The following is a 17,683-nucleotide window of genomic DNA, read 5'->3' as shown; positions in this document are numbered from 1 at the left end:
ATGCTTCTACTAGTACACACAGAAGGCAGCAGCTATTACAGTAAGATTCAAAATGTAAGTATGTATAAGTATTTTTCATCTTAAGCTTTTGTCACATATTGCTTAAAAAATTGTTCAGCATATTTCCTAGAAGTAATTAATAAAGTAATGCATGTTTTCAACAATTAATTGAGGTAGAAAATTTGAGCATTTGTGACTATAAATAATATATTTTTGAATAAATAATGGCTATGACTTCAGATTACTAAAATGACAGACAACTGCAAAGCAGAAATCTGCCCTGAAAACTACTTCTTCAGAAGAGAAGTTCCCTCAAAAATTCAGAAAAAAATGGTGTTGACTTTATAAGACTGAAAATTGTTTTCCCACTGAATTCTTATAGTACTTTGCTAAGAATGTCAAATAGCACATGTAGTTAAGTGAAACAGCAAGCTGAAAAAGTATCATAAGGCAAGTATGTGCAAAAGAGTTAAATAAAGCCTTACTCTTAGCCAGTGAGTATTATCATTACTTCTGTGCTACTTCATCTACATTAGTGTCATCATTCTCCTTTGGACCAAGAGAGAATATTTCAAGGTTTTAATTCAAACCATTTACATCAAGAAATCCTATGGGAATTTTAGTTTACTGCTCCTTATAACAACATTTTCTCCCAAAAAAGTACTCTTTAAGTTCAAAGACTTTTCACTTTTCTAAAGTAGATTGCACACATTTTTTTGAAGCAAAAAGGGACAAAGTAAAAATATGCTTTCTTATCCATGCATGCCATTCCTACATTACTCTGGCATATGCCTTGTGAACATCTCAGAAGAGTGCACAGTGTTTTTCCTCACCTCCACTCTGAGAACTATGTTTAATATGAAATTTATCGTTCTCTCTCTCATCTGCTTCAACCGGAATGACAGCCAAGAACCGCAGAATGACAGTGCAAAGCACAACATAAATGTAAGATGCAGCTGTGCATGCCCAGCCATGGTCTTCCTGCACCTGCAAGGCAGTTATTAGGAGATAGCAGTTTTCAAGAGTTTTGCCCGCCTCAGCAACAGAATGTGACTCCAACTTTTAATCATATCTTCTCTCTGTTCAGCTATAAGGGTATCTTAAATATAGAAGTCTACACAGATCCCACAGAGTACATTCATCCAGGATGAATGGTATTTAACATCCCTCTAGTAATATAACAAGATTTTGATTTACAGGAAAATCAGGTCCTGATCACACTTCACATCAAGGAGTTAAACAAATGTAACATGAATATAATGCACAGGGCTCTAGCTGCACTAAAAGCATTATTTAATCATAAAGCCTTGAAGCTGATATCAGAGAGTAAGGGATGTTTTTCGTCCCACTGTCAAATTGACCAGTAAGACTGAAATATTGAAAATAAAATCCTGCCTTATATTATCTGCCTTCTCTCAGCTGAAAATAAATTACAGCATAAATTCCATGCTAGAGTGGCTAATAACACGGACATTTCTACCACGGAAAGAAGTTACAGAGACACCTTATCCACCTACAGTTTATAAATATATTGGGAAATATTTAGTGAAAGCATAATTAAGAGGTCATTTTTGTCTTAATTCTCTGGATGTTTACACAATAGATGATTATGCCATTTTAAAAAAAAAAAAACCATTTTAAAAATATGTGGATCTACTGTTGCGTTAATGGTAGGAGTCTGAGGAGTGGCTAGGGAGAGACCCTACCGTTGAGTCACAGAGTTCAGACAGGACCCCCTTGCTTTCTAAACCTCTTCTCCAAGAGGAGTCTAGGTGCAGCTAAGTCCAGTCTTAGTCTCAGACTTGGTCAACGGTCTATTTTCTAAGGGTTGTAGAAGTAACCACTCATCAGAGTATTTGTTGTTAGTAACTAATTTGGCAGATGCCCAGGTTGGTCTTGTTCAATGAGAATGATCATGGCTAGCTTAATGAATAGTAAAATGTATTAAAGCAACAGATACACAGGTTCTTTGGATTACTGGTGATAAGATTGCTGGTTACAAGACACTGAAATAACAAAGATATGAGTACACTGCTAGGCTACAAGTATGCTAAACAAATATGAAGCGACTCTAATATGAAGCAAAGCAACTCTAATACATTAGGGATTTAAAGTGCCTCTATAGAGGTTTCCAATCTTACTCAAAGGCATCTTGGTGGGGGGGGAAGAGAGGCTCAGCCCATCGACTGGTCTCAGAAGTCAGAGTGGTACATGATGGTATCTTCCCTAACACCCTCTTTCTCTTCACACATTTCATACTTTTTTTTTTATCTTTCAGGTGGAGCTTGAGTGACTCTAGTCATACATACCTTTATTACCAATAGTGTAGAATTTCCTCGTTTTACTTTTAAAAGCATAGACTACAAGAAATTAAAAGCGAATGGCCAGTGAGGAGTCGTTGCACCTTAAGAGAAGGGTAGCTTTTGGGATGGAGGTGTGTTTTGGTACTATAATGATATTATAATGAGCAAAGTTCACCAAAAGGACAGCATTTTTTCAAAAGTATGATGGACTGTTGGCCCAGGGTGGCAAATATGCAGCGTACCAGCTCCATGGTACCTCGAGTTCCTATTTATCACAGAGCCTGGCCGTGATGCCTCCACACCACTCCACCCTCTGGACAACTCCTCTTAGAGTCAGTATGCCAAGTTCTCCTGGCATTGTCAACATCTAAGGTTACTAGGGAAATTCTGTGGAATGGATTGCTCATATATCAGCTGCACTTCACCCTGAAAGCTTCTTCAATGCTGTACCTTTTCAAAAACATAAGTTTAATTTCTAAGTCAGCTCCAGCGATTATTCCACACGATTCACCCCGTGACTATAGTCACTCAAGGTTCACGCTCAAGCTTCATGGGATTTGGGATGTATAAGGTGTGTCACGTGCATTCTTGTGGTGGGGAATATCAATGACATATATATCTTGTGGGGACATTTGGTGATACAAATGTTTCATCGTAATCCAAAATTTAACATACAAGGTAACCGTTAAAATACAACATGATATGGTAAGTATTAGTAAAACTACGACAGGATGAAACATCTTCTTGAAGATTCCTGTTGTGGTTGGTGACCATCCAAATAAAGTGTCCCACCAGTGGTGCTCTCCATCCTTCTTCACTCTTTCTAAGACGCAGTGTATCTCCTCTGCATCACGATGGACAGTAATTAGAGTTCCTTTTCCGTTTTTCCGAATTTTTTCCAGCAACTGGTTCAGATCATCATGTCGCAACAGTTTTTTCACCAATGTGAGATTCATTCCAATGGGGGTACGTAACAAGTCTTGATATGATATGTAGTTAGGTTGTAGCAATTGATAGGATGTGACAGGAGCCAAATAATTAAAGTCACATCCCATTATGTTAGTAAGGTTACAAACACAAATATTAGAGTGATTACAAGTATCTGCAAGTATAGAGTCACAAAGGCTTCTCATACAAGCACATCCTTTCCCAATATATACAAGTACAGTTTCAGGGGTTTCATCGGGTTGCATTTCAAAATGGCAAATGTTTTGTTCAGTGTCGAGACAAATGTCTTGGGCTTTGATGGCATTTGCTTTCACAAATAAATCCTTGTTGCTCCTGCACAACACATGCAGCAACATCAAGGGTTTCCCATTTGTCTTCTCTTTGTTGGGCCCATGCTCAATGTTCTAATGGGTAGAGTACGGCCCCAATGTGATTTAATCCCAGTGGAATGACTGGGCATACGGTATACACCGAAGCATTGCGTATTGTGAACACAAAAGCTGTGGCTTTGCCCATCAGTAGGGTTATAGGTGAAATTAACTGGATACCACCAGAACTGGAATTCTTTCTCAAATTTAGTTGCATTATCCCAAATTATCTTTTGAATTTCAGTGGGCAGGGTGCCTCCCTCACCTTCTTGTACAACTTCAGCAACTATAGATTGTATCCATATTTGAGCTTGGATACAACTAGGAGCTAGAGAAGAATTATTTTGGGTGGTACCAAGTGCATCTGTAATCAACTGGTAGTCTTTCTGGTCTTTCTCTGATTTTTTAGTGATCCAGCACTTTCAGTATAATTTAGAAGTGCATGGTCCCAAAGATTGTGTGTCTGGACCAGAAGGAATGTACTAATTTCAATTAGAAGGAAACCAGTCCCGGTGGAGTCTTTCCCAGACAGGTTATGCCATAACAAAGGGTGATTCCGGTAAATATAAAAAGAAAGGAAGCATGCTCGGCTGAGTATATAACTGGCAGGGTGGTTATTATCTTGTTTTCCAGTGTAAAATCCCATAGGATATTCTCTCGGCTCATTATGAACTTTTAGGGTGATGGTATTAGCAGATACACAAGAGACTTTCATTTTGGGGCAGCTCACTGTATCAGTGTCACAATCTTGGCAATGTTTGGAACTGAAGCAGTTAAAGGTGCAGTATTAGCATTTAACTGTTGATAATCCATTGTGAAACACCATTGCCCAGTTGGTTTCTTTACTGGCCACCCTGGTGAATTATAAGGTGAATGAGTCCTTTTGATGATGTCTCTTTCCTCTAATTCTGTTACCATCCCGTCAGTCCCCGTAACTGCTGCTGTTGGTAACGGGTATTGCTGGACCTTGGTGGTATGAGAGGCAGGTAAGGGTACAGATGTAAAGACAGTTAACGATTTACTTTACACTTCATCTTGCAAAGCACAAATGTCATCCATTACAGTATCTTTCATACCATAGGCACTTTTCAAAGGAAGACAAGACATACACTCTGCTTGTTGTTTTGGGTCTAAACATACATAAATAATCTGTCAAATAACCACATGGGTAAGAGAGAAACCATTTTTTATGCACAAAGCACCAGACTAGGGTTAAGAATATATATGTGTACACACACAGATCCAAATCTACTGTTTCAACTGGTTGCACAAAACTGATAACGATTTGATAATGACAAGTTCTGTCACATAGTAAAACTATTAGGTGAAAATAAACACAGTACATGTTGTTCACTGTTACCTTGCCCAATTTGAACCTTTAAGACCCACAACAGAGAACAATGCAGAGACACTGATATTTAAATACATTTTAAAAAGAAAGAAATGACTTTGCTGAAATTGATTGGAATTCAACCAAGAACTGTATGTTTCTTAACAGTTGCTTAAGATTCAACTTTGGAAGATGACAATGAAGGTTGGATTGGGTGCATGCGTCTGCACTCAGGCTGTTGAAGGATTCAGTCTGTCTCTCTGGAGAGTCAGAAGAGTAAAGACAAGTACACACAGCATTTTGTTGCTCTGATATTTTTAAAGCTACCAAATTTTTTTTATGCAAAAGACCTCACACTCTACCTCTTCCCACCCCCACCACACACAAAGCTCCAGAGTCATTGTATAATTTTCACAGCAACAAATCCTGATACTTTTAAGCCAATGGCAAAACTCTCACTAATTTGCACAGGGACAAAATTTGGTCCATTAACAAACTACAACCATAAACAAATCAAGTCAACATATCCTCAAAACCAGAAACAGGACTCAGCTAACAAATCTCTTGGAGAAGATGAGTCAGTGGCAAATACTGTCATACCAGTGTAAGGCTCTTGAATGCCCCACAACTTGTTATTTTTCATTTCAGCAGGCAGCCATCTGTAGAAACTAAACCGGATTGTCACAGTCTGCTAAGTAAACAAACAAAAAGTTTTAAAGCAGTAATACCAAAATAGCCCTGCGCCCTTCAAGTTTGGCAATTCAGAAGATTCTGTCCTGTAGCAAAGTGCTACTCAGCACCAGCTGAGACCAGAACATCTTTGACAGGAGGACACTTATGGTGTATAGCCCAGCCCCAGCCAAGGTTAAAACAGCTCTCAATTGCTTTTAACCTAGTATCAGTAGAGGCACAAGTTCCAAATATACATTGCCCTTGACACCCACCTAGGGAAAGCTAGGATTTCAACTGACAGCACATCAACAACTTGACAGTAACAGTCGATGTTCATATTCTAGTACCATAGAAAATGTGAAGTGGATCAGCCACAGTGATAGTAGCATCACATTTACCCAGAGGTCAGAGTATATATGCACGTAGTTATCAAGGACTAACTGACGCAGTATACATTTTATCTATTGTATTGAAAGCTAAGGTACATTCATGTGCACGAGTGTTAAATCCTGAGGGAAACATTCAGAGAAAGTTCTTATTAACCCATTTCCTACCATTCTCAAAATCAGAATATCTGCTCTTTATCCAACTTGGTCCATATGTAGAGATAGCAGCCTCACAGAAAAGAATTGGCTCACAAGCAAAGGGAAGCTGACTACCTCCAAAGGTAACACAACATAAACAAAATACTCTGAAGAACCCAGTCCCACCACAGCAAGACTGAATGAAACAAACTTCAACCCATCCCGGTTTTCTTTGCCTAACCTGTAGATTGCATATTGCTAAAGGGTATCTGCTGTTTAAAACTTCTTAGAGTTGCTAGGCACAAGAACGAAGAGTTACAACAGCGTCTGAAGCCTTATTTCAAAGGTCTTGCTTTTGTAAGTACTTAGTGCTGACAAATCTATTGTCTGCTTAGACCTTAGTGGGTCTACTTTTGGATAGCATAAAGGTGATTCAGTGCTTTTCTAGAGGAAACAATAAGTCAATGAAGATCCTAAAATGGCATAAAGTAAAGAAATTGGAATACTGAAATAATTATTCATTAAAAGCAGCACTGGATCCTATCATGATCATCAGATACCTAAATGTCATAACAGTCTACAGTAAATTTCTAAAAGTTAGAACAAGCAGATGCCTATAAAACAATTAAAAGTTATAAAGACCAGATGACTAAATTATCTGATATATGTATCTTTAAAATAAGTGCTTTGCATAGATTTCATTGCAGAAGCTATTACAGAAAAAATGATCTCTAACATTATGTTGTGTCAGTATGCAGAGCAGTTTGAGGAGAACAAACAGAAGTTTGTTTCACAGAGGTGTTTTGCCTTATCTTGGTTGCATTTATATAATTTTCAAGGCATATTCTTTATATCTGAGTATGTTCTGTTGTCATACTAGCCATGTAAAAGGAAAAGGGAAGTAAATATGAGGCAATGCTTACAGCTTTCTCTTCCAACTCTTCACCCTTTTACAGTACACACACACACACACACAAAAATCCAGTCTTGGAATAAATTTGCAAGCCTCTTGGAATAAATTATACTGCCTCTTCCAATATTCTCCAGGAAACAACACTTTTTGGTAGGCATTTCACACTGTACTGGGTTTATAATTATTCATCCTGTGAGCATTCAGAATGTGAACTAATAAAATGTCTATTTTGGCCCATCAGATATCACAGGGTGCTTGCTCTACTGAAGAAATTAAATGCAGTTGAGCTGAATACCTGACGGTTGATTAGGCTCTCATTTTGCTATTCATTGAAACAAACAGAATCAGAAGGAAAGTATAAACAAATTAATTTTACTTCTAAGACCAACAAGTCTATACTGATAAAGCAGTAAAGCTATGGTAATATTAATAGCATAACTAAACTGCAGTTGCAAAGTCTGATATTATTTTAAATTATTTGAAGATATAACAAGCCTGGAATAGAGACTGTGATTTTGACAAGCTTTGATAGCAGTCGTTTTCATTTATTATTCAATAGCAAGCTTCATTAGGCTTTCTAGAAAGTTGACCACTGTGTGTTTCTTTTTTTTCTAATTTTAAGAATGTTCTGGAAGAAAAAAAAAAGGAAAAAGAAAAAAGTTATTTACACGAAATAAAATTTTGCTTTTTGGGGTGAGATAGCTATGCTGTATCACTCTCTACCTTTTGTGATGGTAGATTACAATGATCCTGCATTTAAAGTCATTAAACTTTATCACTAATTTTCAGTGAGCGTGGGATTAATTCCCCAAGCAATAAACCCTGAAGCTCTTCACAGACAAGAATGAAATTTGCAAGGCTGGGACTGGTCTTTCACAGCAGGAAGCTTCTAAACTCTTTATCAAAGAGCCACAAGCTTTACTGCATTCAGAACAAGATAGAAGGTACATTTCAATAAAAGCAAACAAAAAATAAAAACAGGAAACAGAAGGAAAATGATGGGTACACAAAAAAAAAAAAAAAACTGAGACAGAAAGAGATGGACAAATCAAAGAAGGGGAAAACCCAAAACCTTAAATGGCCAGTGAAAAGCAGAGGGATCAGCATGTACTTAGGCATTGCTACTTTGAGTACTCTGAAACCATCCTGACCAAATAATTTTTACAGAATCACTGAATGGCTGAGGTAGAATGTGACCTCTGGAAGTCAGTCATCTTGTCACCTGCTTGCTCAAGCAGGATCACCTAGAAAAGGCTGCCCAGGACCATGTCCAGACAGCTTTTTAATATCTCCAAGGATGGAGACTCCACAGCCTCTCTGGGAAAACTGTGTCAGTTCTCAGTCACCCACTGTCTTTTCAAAAGAAATGTTTCTTTTCAAATTAAAACAGTCTTCCTTAATAGAGTAGAATCTTCCTTAATGAAAGTAATAATGAAAGAAATTGCTTCATGTGAATAAACAAGAAAAGTTTATTTTCAAAAGAAATTATTTTCAAAAAAAGGCATGTTTTGAAACATTACCACTGTAATCAAATTATTTTGTGTTTATATGAAAATTCATGTCATAACTATGTCCTGAATTATTACTGTAAAATCAGAAATTACATTTTAAAAAGCTCTGACTGTCATTGAATCATAGAATATCCATGACTGTTGGGGTAATGAATATGAATTTTCAACTAATATTACATGAAAAAAGAAAATGGTTAAAATGTTAAATATTAACAGTTTTCATGAAGAGGCCACAGGCAAAGACGAAAAAACATTCACAGGAAACATTCTGATAACCTCTACAGCAAATCAAGGAATCGCTTTCTTTACAACTCAGGTCCATGTTGTTCATTTTCAGCCTGAAATGCACCTCTTCTCCAGGAAGTGTACTACTGCCCTTGTTCTACCAAAAGAACTTTTCAAGAGGTGAGCGTTGTTATGTGTTCATTCTGGTTTTGTTTGTTTCCTTATTTTTTCATGGTCATAGAGTCACTTCCACCATCTGAGCCCTCCCTAACATCTCATTTCTGTCACCATATTGGAAACAGTCTAATTCAATTGGTTTAGTCTCTTCATAGACAGCCTCCAGAAATTTTGCAAACTACTAGAAGAATATAGGGGGGCCTCCTATCCCCACAGCTATAGAGAATATTTCATTTGTTGTTCATATTATCCTTTAGGTTAGCACACTGCATATATTAGCTTACGTTAATTAAAATCCAAAACAGTAAGTGACAAACTCGTAGTCAGCTCTATTAGTATTTATGGCAAGCCACAGAATTATAAGCAATTGTTGAAAACTAAGCATACTTATCACATTGCTATTTCACAGTCTATCTTTTTCAGCTTTGTTGGTCCTTACCACATCTGAGTTCTTCCTAAAGAATATTTGCTGAACTTCATACAAGATGGGTGTGACAGGCATGAATTACAAGATTAGTCAAACTGCACAATAATCTGGCCAGAAGAGGATGGGAGATAAATGCCACTTCCTTAATGCAAGTGTTGTTGAAATTGCTTGATGCAAATGAACAAATTAAAGAAAGCTCCTAAGAAAGTTCATTTTCAGGCAATTCTGCAAATTACTCATATGTAAATTACTCATATGTAAATTGCTCATGGCTGCACATTTAGCTAACAGCAACGTGCATGATAAATTGGGTGTGGTATCACAAGACATCAAAGTTCAAACAAGGCTACATGGCAAGACGACATACAATTCTTTTTCCTCTTTCTCATTTACATATCAATAGCTTTAATTTTAGGGCAATGTTACATTTTTGTTAGATGGTTAGGTGTTAATATTAAATAGTTGGATTCAGAAAATAAATTATATGGTTCTCCTACTGAATCCTTTTGACTGAAACGAATGAATACATTTTTTACTATGATTTGTCTCAAAATTTAGAGAAAAGACCAGTGTGAAAACCTAGACCCCTCCATACAAAAATCTCTGTAAAGGAAAAGATTAAATCTCTGGCTGATGTTAATAAGTCTGACTGTCACTCTGTTACACCATCTTTTTGCAGATTTCACAAAACTAATATGCAATTCCATACCACAAATATGTTGATTTAAACATAAGTTTTAAGAAGGTACTGCTAAAACACTGAACTCTTTGGGTCACAAACTGTCTATAGCCAACAGCAAATCTGTGAAATAAAACTTCAGCATGGTATTAGAAATAGGTGCTATGTTGATTACTCATGTAATTAATCAGCAAACAGAAAGAAGGCTACACTGATGTAATGAAGATAGTTAAATATATATTTAAGGCTCTAAATCTAACATTCATAACCTGTCCTGCCTTTTTAAAAATACAGTCATATAAGCTCAGGGCCAAATACCATTCATCTGCGCTCTTACACGCAGTCCCTTTTCTCCCCATAGCTTTGGTTTGCATGAGGTCCCACTTTTCACATAACATCATGTCTATGCCACTCAGGAACCATTTAATGAGATGTTCGATATTATTTGTTAGAAAATACTGGATTATGCAGATTTTTAAGGAATATTTTTTTCCATTTACTAAATGCTAAAGTGAGTGAATGACCTATGTGTGGTCATATAGAAAGTTACCTATCTGCAGGAGTGAGAAGAAGAGAAAAACGCCTGGTTGGTACAACCAAGGCTGATTTTAAGGTTGGAAAAAGCAGGTGCTTACCTGGTGCTACAGATTGATGGGAGCAATACAACACCCGCGACCCATGGCCTAAGACCCATCCACCACAGCCCTAGCTGACTCCCTTCTCACTCCTGCCTTTGCCACCAGAGAAGGGAAAACTATGATGGGTGAAACAGGAGCTCACCAAGGAGGTGGGATTGAATGAAAGGACATCTTCCACTAGTAAAAGCTACTCTCCCATCCCTCAGCACTTGCATGAATATGTCAGGCCCTATCTTTCCCCTTGTCCCTCTGCTTCTTTCAGGACAGCCAGGAAAAAAAAGTATTTAATGGACTACCTTAGAGCAATCCCCCTTGAACGGTGGAGTTCAAATTCTTACTGCAGCACATTCTGACTAATCCCTCTCTACTCTTATGTTGAACATCTCAACCCAATATAGTATAAGAAATATTTTAACACCTTGAAAATATTCAAAGCATATGAAAAATATTTTTGTATGTTTTATTTACCAGTGGTCCTGCATCTTTCATCTTACTTATTTCAGTGCATGTTTAATTTAACACAGCAAAGCTTGTTACAAGTTGGAATACACTAGCCATTTTAAACAAATATTCAATTACAAAAGCTAAAAATTGCATTCTCACAAGTCTTCCATTTAAGATTAAGCATTTGCATGCTTATTAATTCAAAATTCATGTTTGATTTTAAATGCATAAGTTTGTGGAAGAAAAAAAATTTCCAACTATGATAAGGGATGGCTTCTTCACTGACAATAAAGTAAATTAAAAAAAAGCTTAATATTTTTCCACTATTTCTCTGGCCTACTTCTCAAATTCAGAGTAACTGTCAAAAAAATATTTCACCACATGCAAAATCCCACTTGCATTGCAGTCATCATCTTACTTTACAGTACTGCTTATCTGCTTACCTGCTGCTAAAAGAAAGGTTTGTTTAACCTAATCCTCTCATCTTTGAATCACGACAGACTCTCAAGCCTCAAACCAGTCAGTTGAAAACCTGGAATAATTTATAATTGGAAATGCTTCTCTGCATACATCACTTTTTCCTCAGAGATCAAGGGAAGACAGGCAGAAAACCAGCCTTGTTTCTAACAAATTATGTCCAAACTAACAGAACTCAAATGATCTCTATGGACCACATAGGTAGCTGTGTTGGTTCCCTTATAAACATTTCTGGAGTGGAGTAGACAGAAGACTTGGTAATACAGAACCTACATTTCCTAAAACAGGTGCATGTTTTTGCAAAACAAACAAAAATTGCATAAAGATATCAACAGAAACAATATTTGTTAAAACAAGCTTATATTTAGTCGATGTGTCATTTTCTAAGTATAGGTGTGACAAAGAAGTTGTCCAAAATAACAGAAGTTGAAAATGGCAGCAGGAATCAACTGGGAAGTGCAATTAGTCCAGTTATGAGAGATTTTCCCATAAAATTGGAACTGAAATAAAGGGTTTTCCTTTAAGGGAGGAAAAAAAAGCAAAACACATGAAACAGACCAACTTTAAAATCTACCACAACACATTTATATAAGCACATTTATTAAAATTATGCTTAACATTTGCCAAATATCTATCATCCTAGATAAATGTTCTCCTTGTTCTGTTAAAATTCATAGAGGCTCCAGAGAAGACTGAGTTCCCAATTTGTTCTAAGCACACAGTGAAAGAAACCCCTTCTCTAAGGAGATTACTGTCTGTAGGAAAGAGGGCAGGATATGGGTCAAGATCCTTACCCTGCTTCACTTACATATATTAAGGAAAAGAGATGTGCTGCCAAATCAAGCGACTCAACAAAATGTGACAGCTGTGGTGTCCTGAGACATTGACTCCAGTGTCTGGAGTTTGGTTTAACAAGCCCCTGATGTTCCTGTGCCTGAGCACTCGTTCTTCCCATTGCATTTGAATTCCCGTCTCTTAGTTGCAGTGATGTAGCTGTTTCTGAAGTCAGGCAGTAAATCAGATGACTGAAATGAACCAGACTAAACATAACGTGGTTTGTGTTTGGAAAAGGTCTGAAAGGACTTTATAGCTTTAATGGTAGTGGAAGGGGAAGAAAAAGTAAGAGAGGGAACTGCAAGCTTTGACTGGAAATGGTACCTATCTAAATTTTAACTGGACAATTCATAGCTAGAATATTTCTGCATGTCACTGTTGTATTACAGTTCCCCTCCAGCCCTAAGCCTTTTCGTAAAACAGAGGAAGGGTAACTAATTCAACTGATCGTCACTTCTGTATTCTGAACAGCCTAAACTGGTCTGATACAGCTACAACATATTTCCTTAGACAAGTGTCAGTCTAGTCAATCCCATTTTTAGTATTCTTTCTGATAGTAATATCATTTTCATACCTCTAAGGGCTACAGTAATGTCACATATTTTAAGCATAAAACATACTAGAGAGATACCTATATTTTAGGCCAACAATCAGTTCTGCAGATCTCTTAGGGCAGAACTGACATTACCCAGAAGTTTTGGGTGTTGACCAGCAAGACGAGCAGGTCCCAATGGAATTCTGAAAATGTAAAATAGGAACACAGAAAAAAACCCTGAATCTACAATATTAGCAGTTATGTCACTGGGAAGGGAGATTTGTTACATTCTTTGTCCAAAATGCAAAATCTCAGAAAAATTATTCAACTACTTATCTAACTGGAATTCCAAACTTAAAAGCCTCCTTTTCTAACCTAGGGATGATTTCATAGCCACCTGCTTCATTGGGTTTAAGATTCCCTTGGTTGTAAAGATTTCTCTAAGCTGCTTCCCTTCATGAGCAATAGATTGCAGAGGAATAATTTCTCTGCAGTATTTTCTTTGTGAAAAGGTCTGCAAATTGATTTTTCACATATCACCCTCCCTTTCACGATACAAATTCAAAATAAACAAGCCAAACTGTCACTGGACGTATGTATGTCTTGTTCCTCAAGTGGCTTTATAACAAGGCAACATAAATAAAGTATTAGACTTGCATTAATAATAAAACCTACTTGAAGAGCTCACAGAAGCACTGGGGGAGTTTCATAAAATTTCGAAGAAAAACCCTCAAAAATTCAAAAAAATAATACACTTTACCAAACTAGGAAACCTGAAATCGAAAGTATTTCCTCCCTCTTAGACTAAAGGAAAGAGTTAGATCTCTTGTCCTATGGGAATCCCAAACAACAAAACATTTTGCTATGATATTCTTAACATTGTAATGTTTTCACAAATCTGCTTGCGCTATGTATGGTCCGTATTTAAAATATTTCATCCTACCACTATACCATAGGAAAGAGTGCAATCTCAGAGGAAACCAGGACTCAAACTGTTAAAACATTTCATACATTTCAAGAAATTTCGTAAATGACACCTTGAAATGAGGCCCACAGGTAGAATACATTCCCTCAAGAAAAGTACCTATAACTGTCTGTTGCATTCTGCTGAACTTCCTGACTGCAGCCTGGAAGGTTGGTAAAATCTGTTAACAAAATGCCTATTTTCAAGCTAAACAGCTATGACAACAAAATGCTTGGAGATATTTTCAATACACATGACATCTTTCTTCACAAACAGATCTATTCATACTCAAAAGCAAAAAAACATCTAGTACTGGATGACTTTGCATTCAGATAGCTTATTTTAAAAAAAATGTAAAGTGCAAATTAAATTTCTAAGTTATTATGCATAGGATTTTCATAGTGTGAATGACATCCCAATTTTATATAGCTCTGAGCATCATTCTAGAGAAAGCACATTGAAAATTGGCACTCTGTGCTACTGCCCACTAACCTACCTCTTGCTGTGATTTCGGCCAAGTCGGTCTCCCTTTTTCTCTCTTGAAGAGTGATTGAACCTTCCTACTTGCAAAAATGAGATTATAATAAACAAATATTTAACATCACAGAGAACTGGTGTGACTTCGTGTAGCATTTGAAAAGCTATTTGTAGTCCTAGAGCACTAGCAAATGCTAAATCCTGTTCTTTTTCTTGTACAGAACATGAAGTAGTGACCTGCAGTACTTGAGAAGAGAAATATGTGAGGCCACAGCTGTAGGCACCCACTGCTTCAAAAATATTGTATGCCATAAATAACTGGCAATTTACATCTTTACAACCTACTTTGTTTCACCTGATATTCAGAATGGTTCCTTGTCTCAAAAAGAGCATGTGTATGGAACTTGTAGTTTGCTGAAATATCTTCCAATTGTAACAGCCTGTAAGTGGTTCAAATTTGACAAATTTTACAATTTGACAACTTAAGTTGGAATACACTAGTCATTTCAAACAAACATTCAATTACATAAATTAAGGATTGGATTCTTACAAGTCTTCTATTTAAGACTGAGTATTCGCATGTTTATTAATCTTAGATTAGAACTTAGAGTTCTGTCTGAACACCAAGCTGTCAACCCTTTGACACACAATGAAAAGCTCGTTAGTCTCTTCACTATGAACTGCAACAGCAAAACTGAAGATTTTGCTGGGGTTATTCCTTCACCTTTTTTTTTTTTTTTTTTTTTTTTGAGATTAGAAAGTTATTTCAAAACTTGTTGGTTTTTTTTAAAAAAATATTCTTAGTCCTCCTTAAAGCTAACATACACTTCATTAAGAGTATGTTGATTTTGTTTGAATGTTAATTTCACGTGAAATATCTCTCCCAGTAGAGAGTGATCCCTCTCTTGTCAGACAAATTCTATACTAATAACATTTTACAGGTTTTTTATTATTAGTTAGGGGAATTATTGCAATTTATCAACTGTCTTATGACAAAAAAAAAAGTTCTATAGCTTGAGGGGATACATATCCTTTCTGGCATATTCCAACCTATTCTGGACTCAAAGTACTACAAAGTCATCCCACCCAAGCCCTCTTAAGGACACTGAGGTTTATGCATCCCTTTTTGCCAGCCAGGAAAGCAGATACCTCAGTACTAGAGGCTACTTTTGTCAATAAACATTTATCATTTTTTATACTTACAGCTGTACAGACTGAATTCTGTTCCCAGGCCAGCATAAAGAGGAGTCAAACCCCAATTTAACACGGTTCACAAACTGCAGACCATCACAAGAAGCTGAATCCTGGCTGCATTTACACAGGGAAATTTAAACATACTTGACACATTAACTTGTTGGTACAGAATTAGCCCTAGTTTGTGACACTAAGAGTTTTAAGCCATGAGGAGAGTCTGAGTCCATGGAAAGATGACTGTGTTCTGGATCAGTTTAAACAGATTGCCAGGAATGCATTTCTTCTAGCTAGATAAACTCATAAATAAATATAGAATTGCAGTATGCAAAGATTATATAGTTCTCATTTCATGGAATATCAAAGTAAGGGAGAAATTAACATCCTGCTACTTACTTGCCTACCACCAAATTCTATTTTCACATATTTCCTGGTTATGAAAATCTTGCAAATAATCTAGATAGCAATCCAAATTCCTACAACTGCTTTCAAAAGTTTAAGGACTCTATACAATACTGCGAGGAGTTCCTCAAAAGGCTGTCTGAGTTCTACACTTCAAGCCTTCTGGAACAGCAATGTAATCCTTGACAATATTTAGTATTCTCTTAGTTTTGCCCCAAGGTTCTGAAGGGTGTAGCAAATAGAGACGTGGAAGGGCCTTTGACCCACTTTCCTTCACCTTGCTAGTGAACTGCCTCATTTAGATTTCTCTTTTATTGACAACCCCCAGTAATCAACCCTATAACCTATAAATAAATTCGCTACCATTTCAGCAATATCATTAGATGCCAGTAATTGCCCAATTTATAGCAGTACGTACCCTAAAATACTATGAACCTTACTGGTGTCTAATTATTTACCTGAAGCCAAATTCTACTGTTAAACCCATGAAAACATTTTTCTAATATTAATCTTCACTGTAGGTATTTGCTATGGCAAATAACCAAGCTGCTGATCTTTAGTTCCTCTCCCCACTATCAATTATTTTGACTCTGTAGGACATCAAAGGCTGTGATTTAGAGGCAAGGGGAGCATATTAAACATATGCAGAATGCCTGTTTTTAAAGCATGTACTCCCACCAGTCCTCTATCCCCAAGCTTTATTTTGATCAGGTGAGAAAAGTGGATGAAGAATGAGGTTTGTGTGACCAGTTAGAACTAACCAACGCTATTCAGATATTGAATGACTAAGTTATTATGTACTGACAAGTTTGCAAACCAGAACTACTTCTTAGGTATTGGTAATTATTATTGAAAGATAGCTAATTTCAAGAGAATACTGCACTCCTACACAAACTGCAAAAAAAGAAAAATTATGTTAAATTAGTTAGCTATAGGATAAGGTATGAACTATTTACTAAGCTTGATTCATGTGCATAATTTCTCATAGTCAAGCATGCAAATCAGATCAAGTAATTTCACACAATCATGTGATTACTAATTTCATATGCAATTACTTCATCGGTGTCTGTAGTTGCAGTATTTAGAAGTACAAATTTGATATATTCTCGTTTACATATTTTACAGACAGGTAATACATTTTTAGAGTCTACTTAGATACTTAATATAGAGTTTTAATGCCCAATTTTTATACTTCAGCTGTTAAGATAAGGCCATGTGCTCATAACAAAAGTTTTCATCTAACTGTAGAAGAGTTGCAACTTCTATCTTTGGTTTGTAGGGCATAAATGGGGAGGGTGTTATAAATCAGAGGAATTTTTGTTAATGTCAGATAACATATTTCAATATTTGTTTGAGAGAGGGTGGACAGCAAATGCAGAGTAGCCTTTTACTTAAGTCCTAACCATTAAGACTTATGCAAAAATCAAATTGCTGCTGCTGCTGCTGTATTTGACAGATTGCTAATAAAATTTTCTTCTGAAATGTTCTTGTAGCCTCCTATGTAGGTAGGAACTTAAGAAAACTCTATTCAATATTCAGAATTTCTGACAATGGTTATATTTATTCAACAGTCTGTTCTTCTTTGCCGTTTCTATGACTACTGGAGCAGCACTAATTTCTTTAAATTGAAAGAAAATAGAATCC

At 36.5% G+C, this 17,683-nt stretch overlaps 1 long non-coding RNA gene across 1 annotated transcript; it reads right to left on the bottom strand.

Annotated features, from left to right (window-relative positions):
• Window positions 1–1,926: 1,926 nt before the first annotated feature.
• On the bottom strand, window positions 1,927–15,724 carry LOC142057904 (uncharacterized). Its single transcript, XR_012660800.1, has 3 exons — window positions 15,650–15,724; window positions 14,466–14,529; window positions 1,927–4,579 (listed from the first exon to the last, which is right to left on the bottom strand). It is a non-coding gene; the product is annotated as an uncharacterized LOC142057904 (long non-coding RNA).
• Between the last annotated feature and the right edge of the window lie 1,959 nt (window positions 15,725–17,683).

The sequence above is a fragment of the Phalacrocorax aristotelis genome, chromosome 5 (genome assembly GCF_949628215.1).
Source record: "Phalacrocorax aristotelis chromosome 5, bGulAri2.1, whole genome shotgun sequence".
In the NCBI taxonomy this organism is placed as follows: domain Eukaryota; kingdom Metazoa; phylum Chordata; class Aves; order Suliformes; family Phalacrocoracidae; genus Phalacrocorax; species Phalacrocorax aristotelis.
The sequence above is the reverse complement of the archived record's forward strand: the minus strand, read 5'-3'. Positions and strand labels throughout refer to the sequence as shown.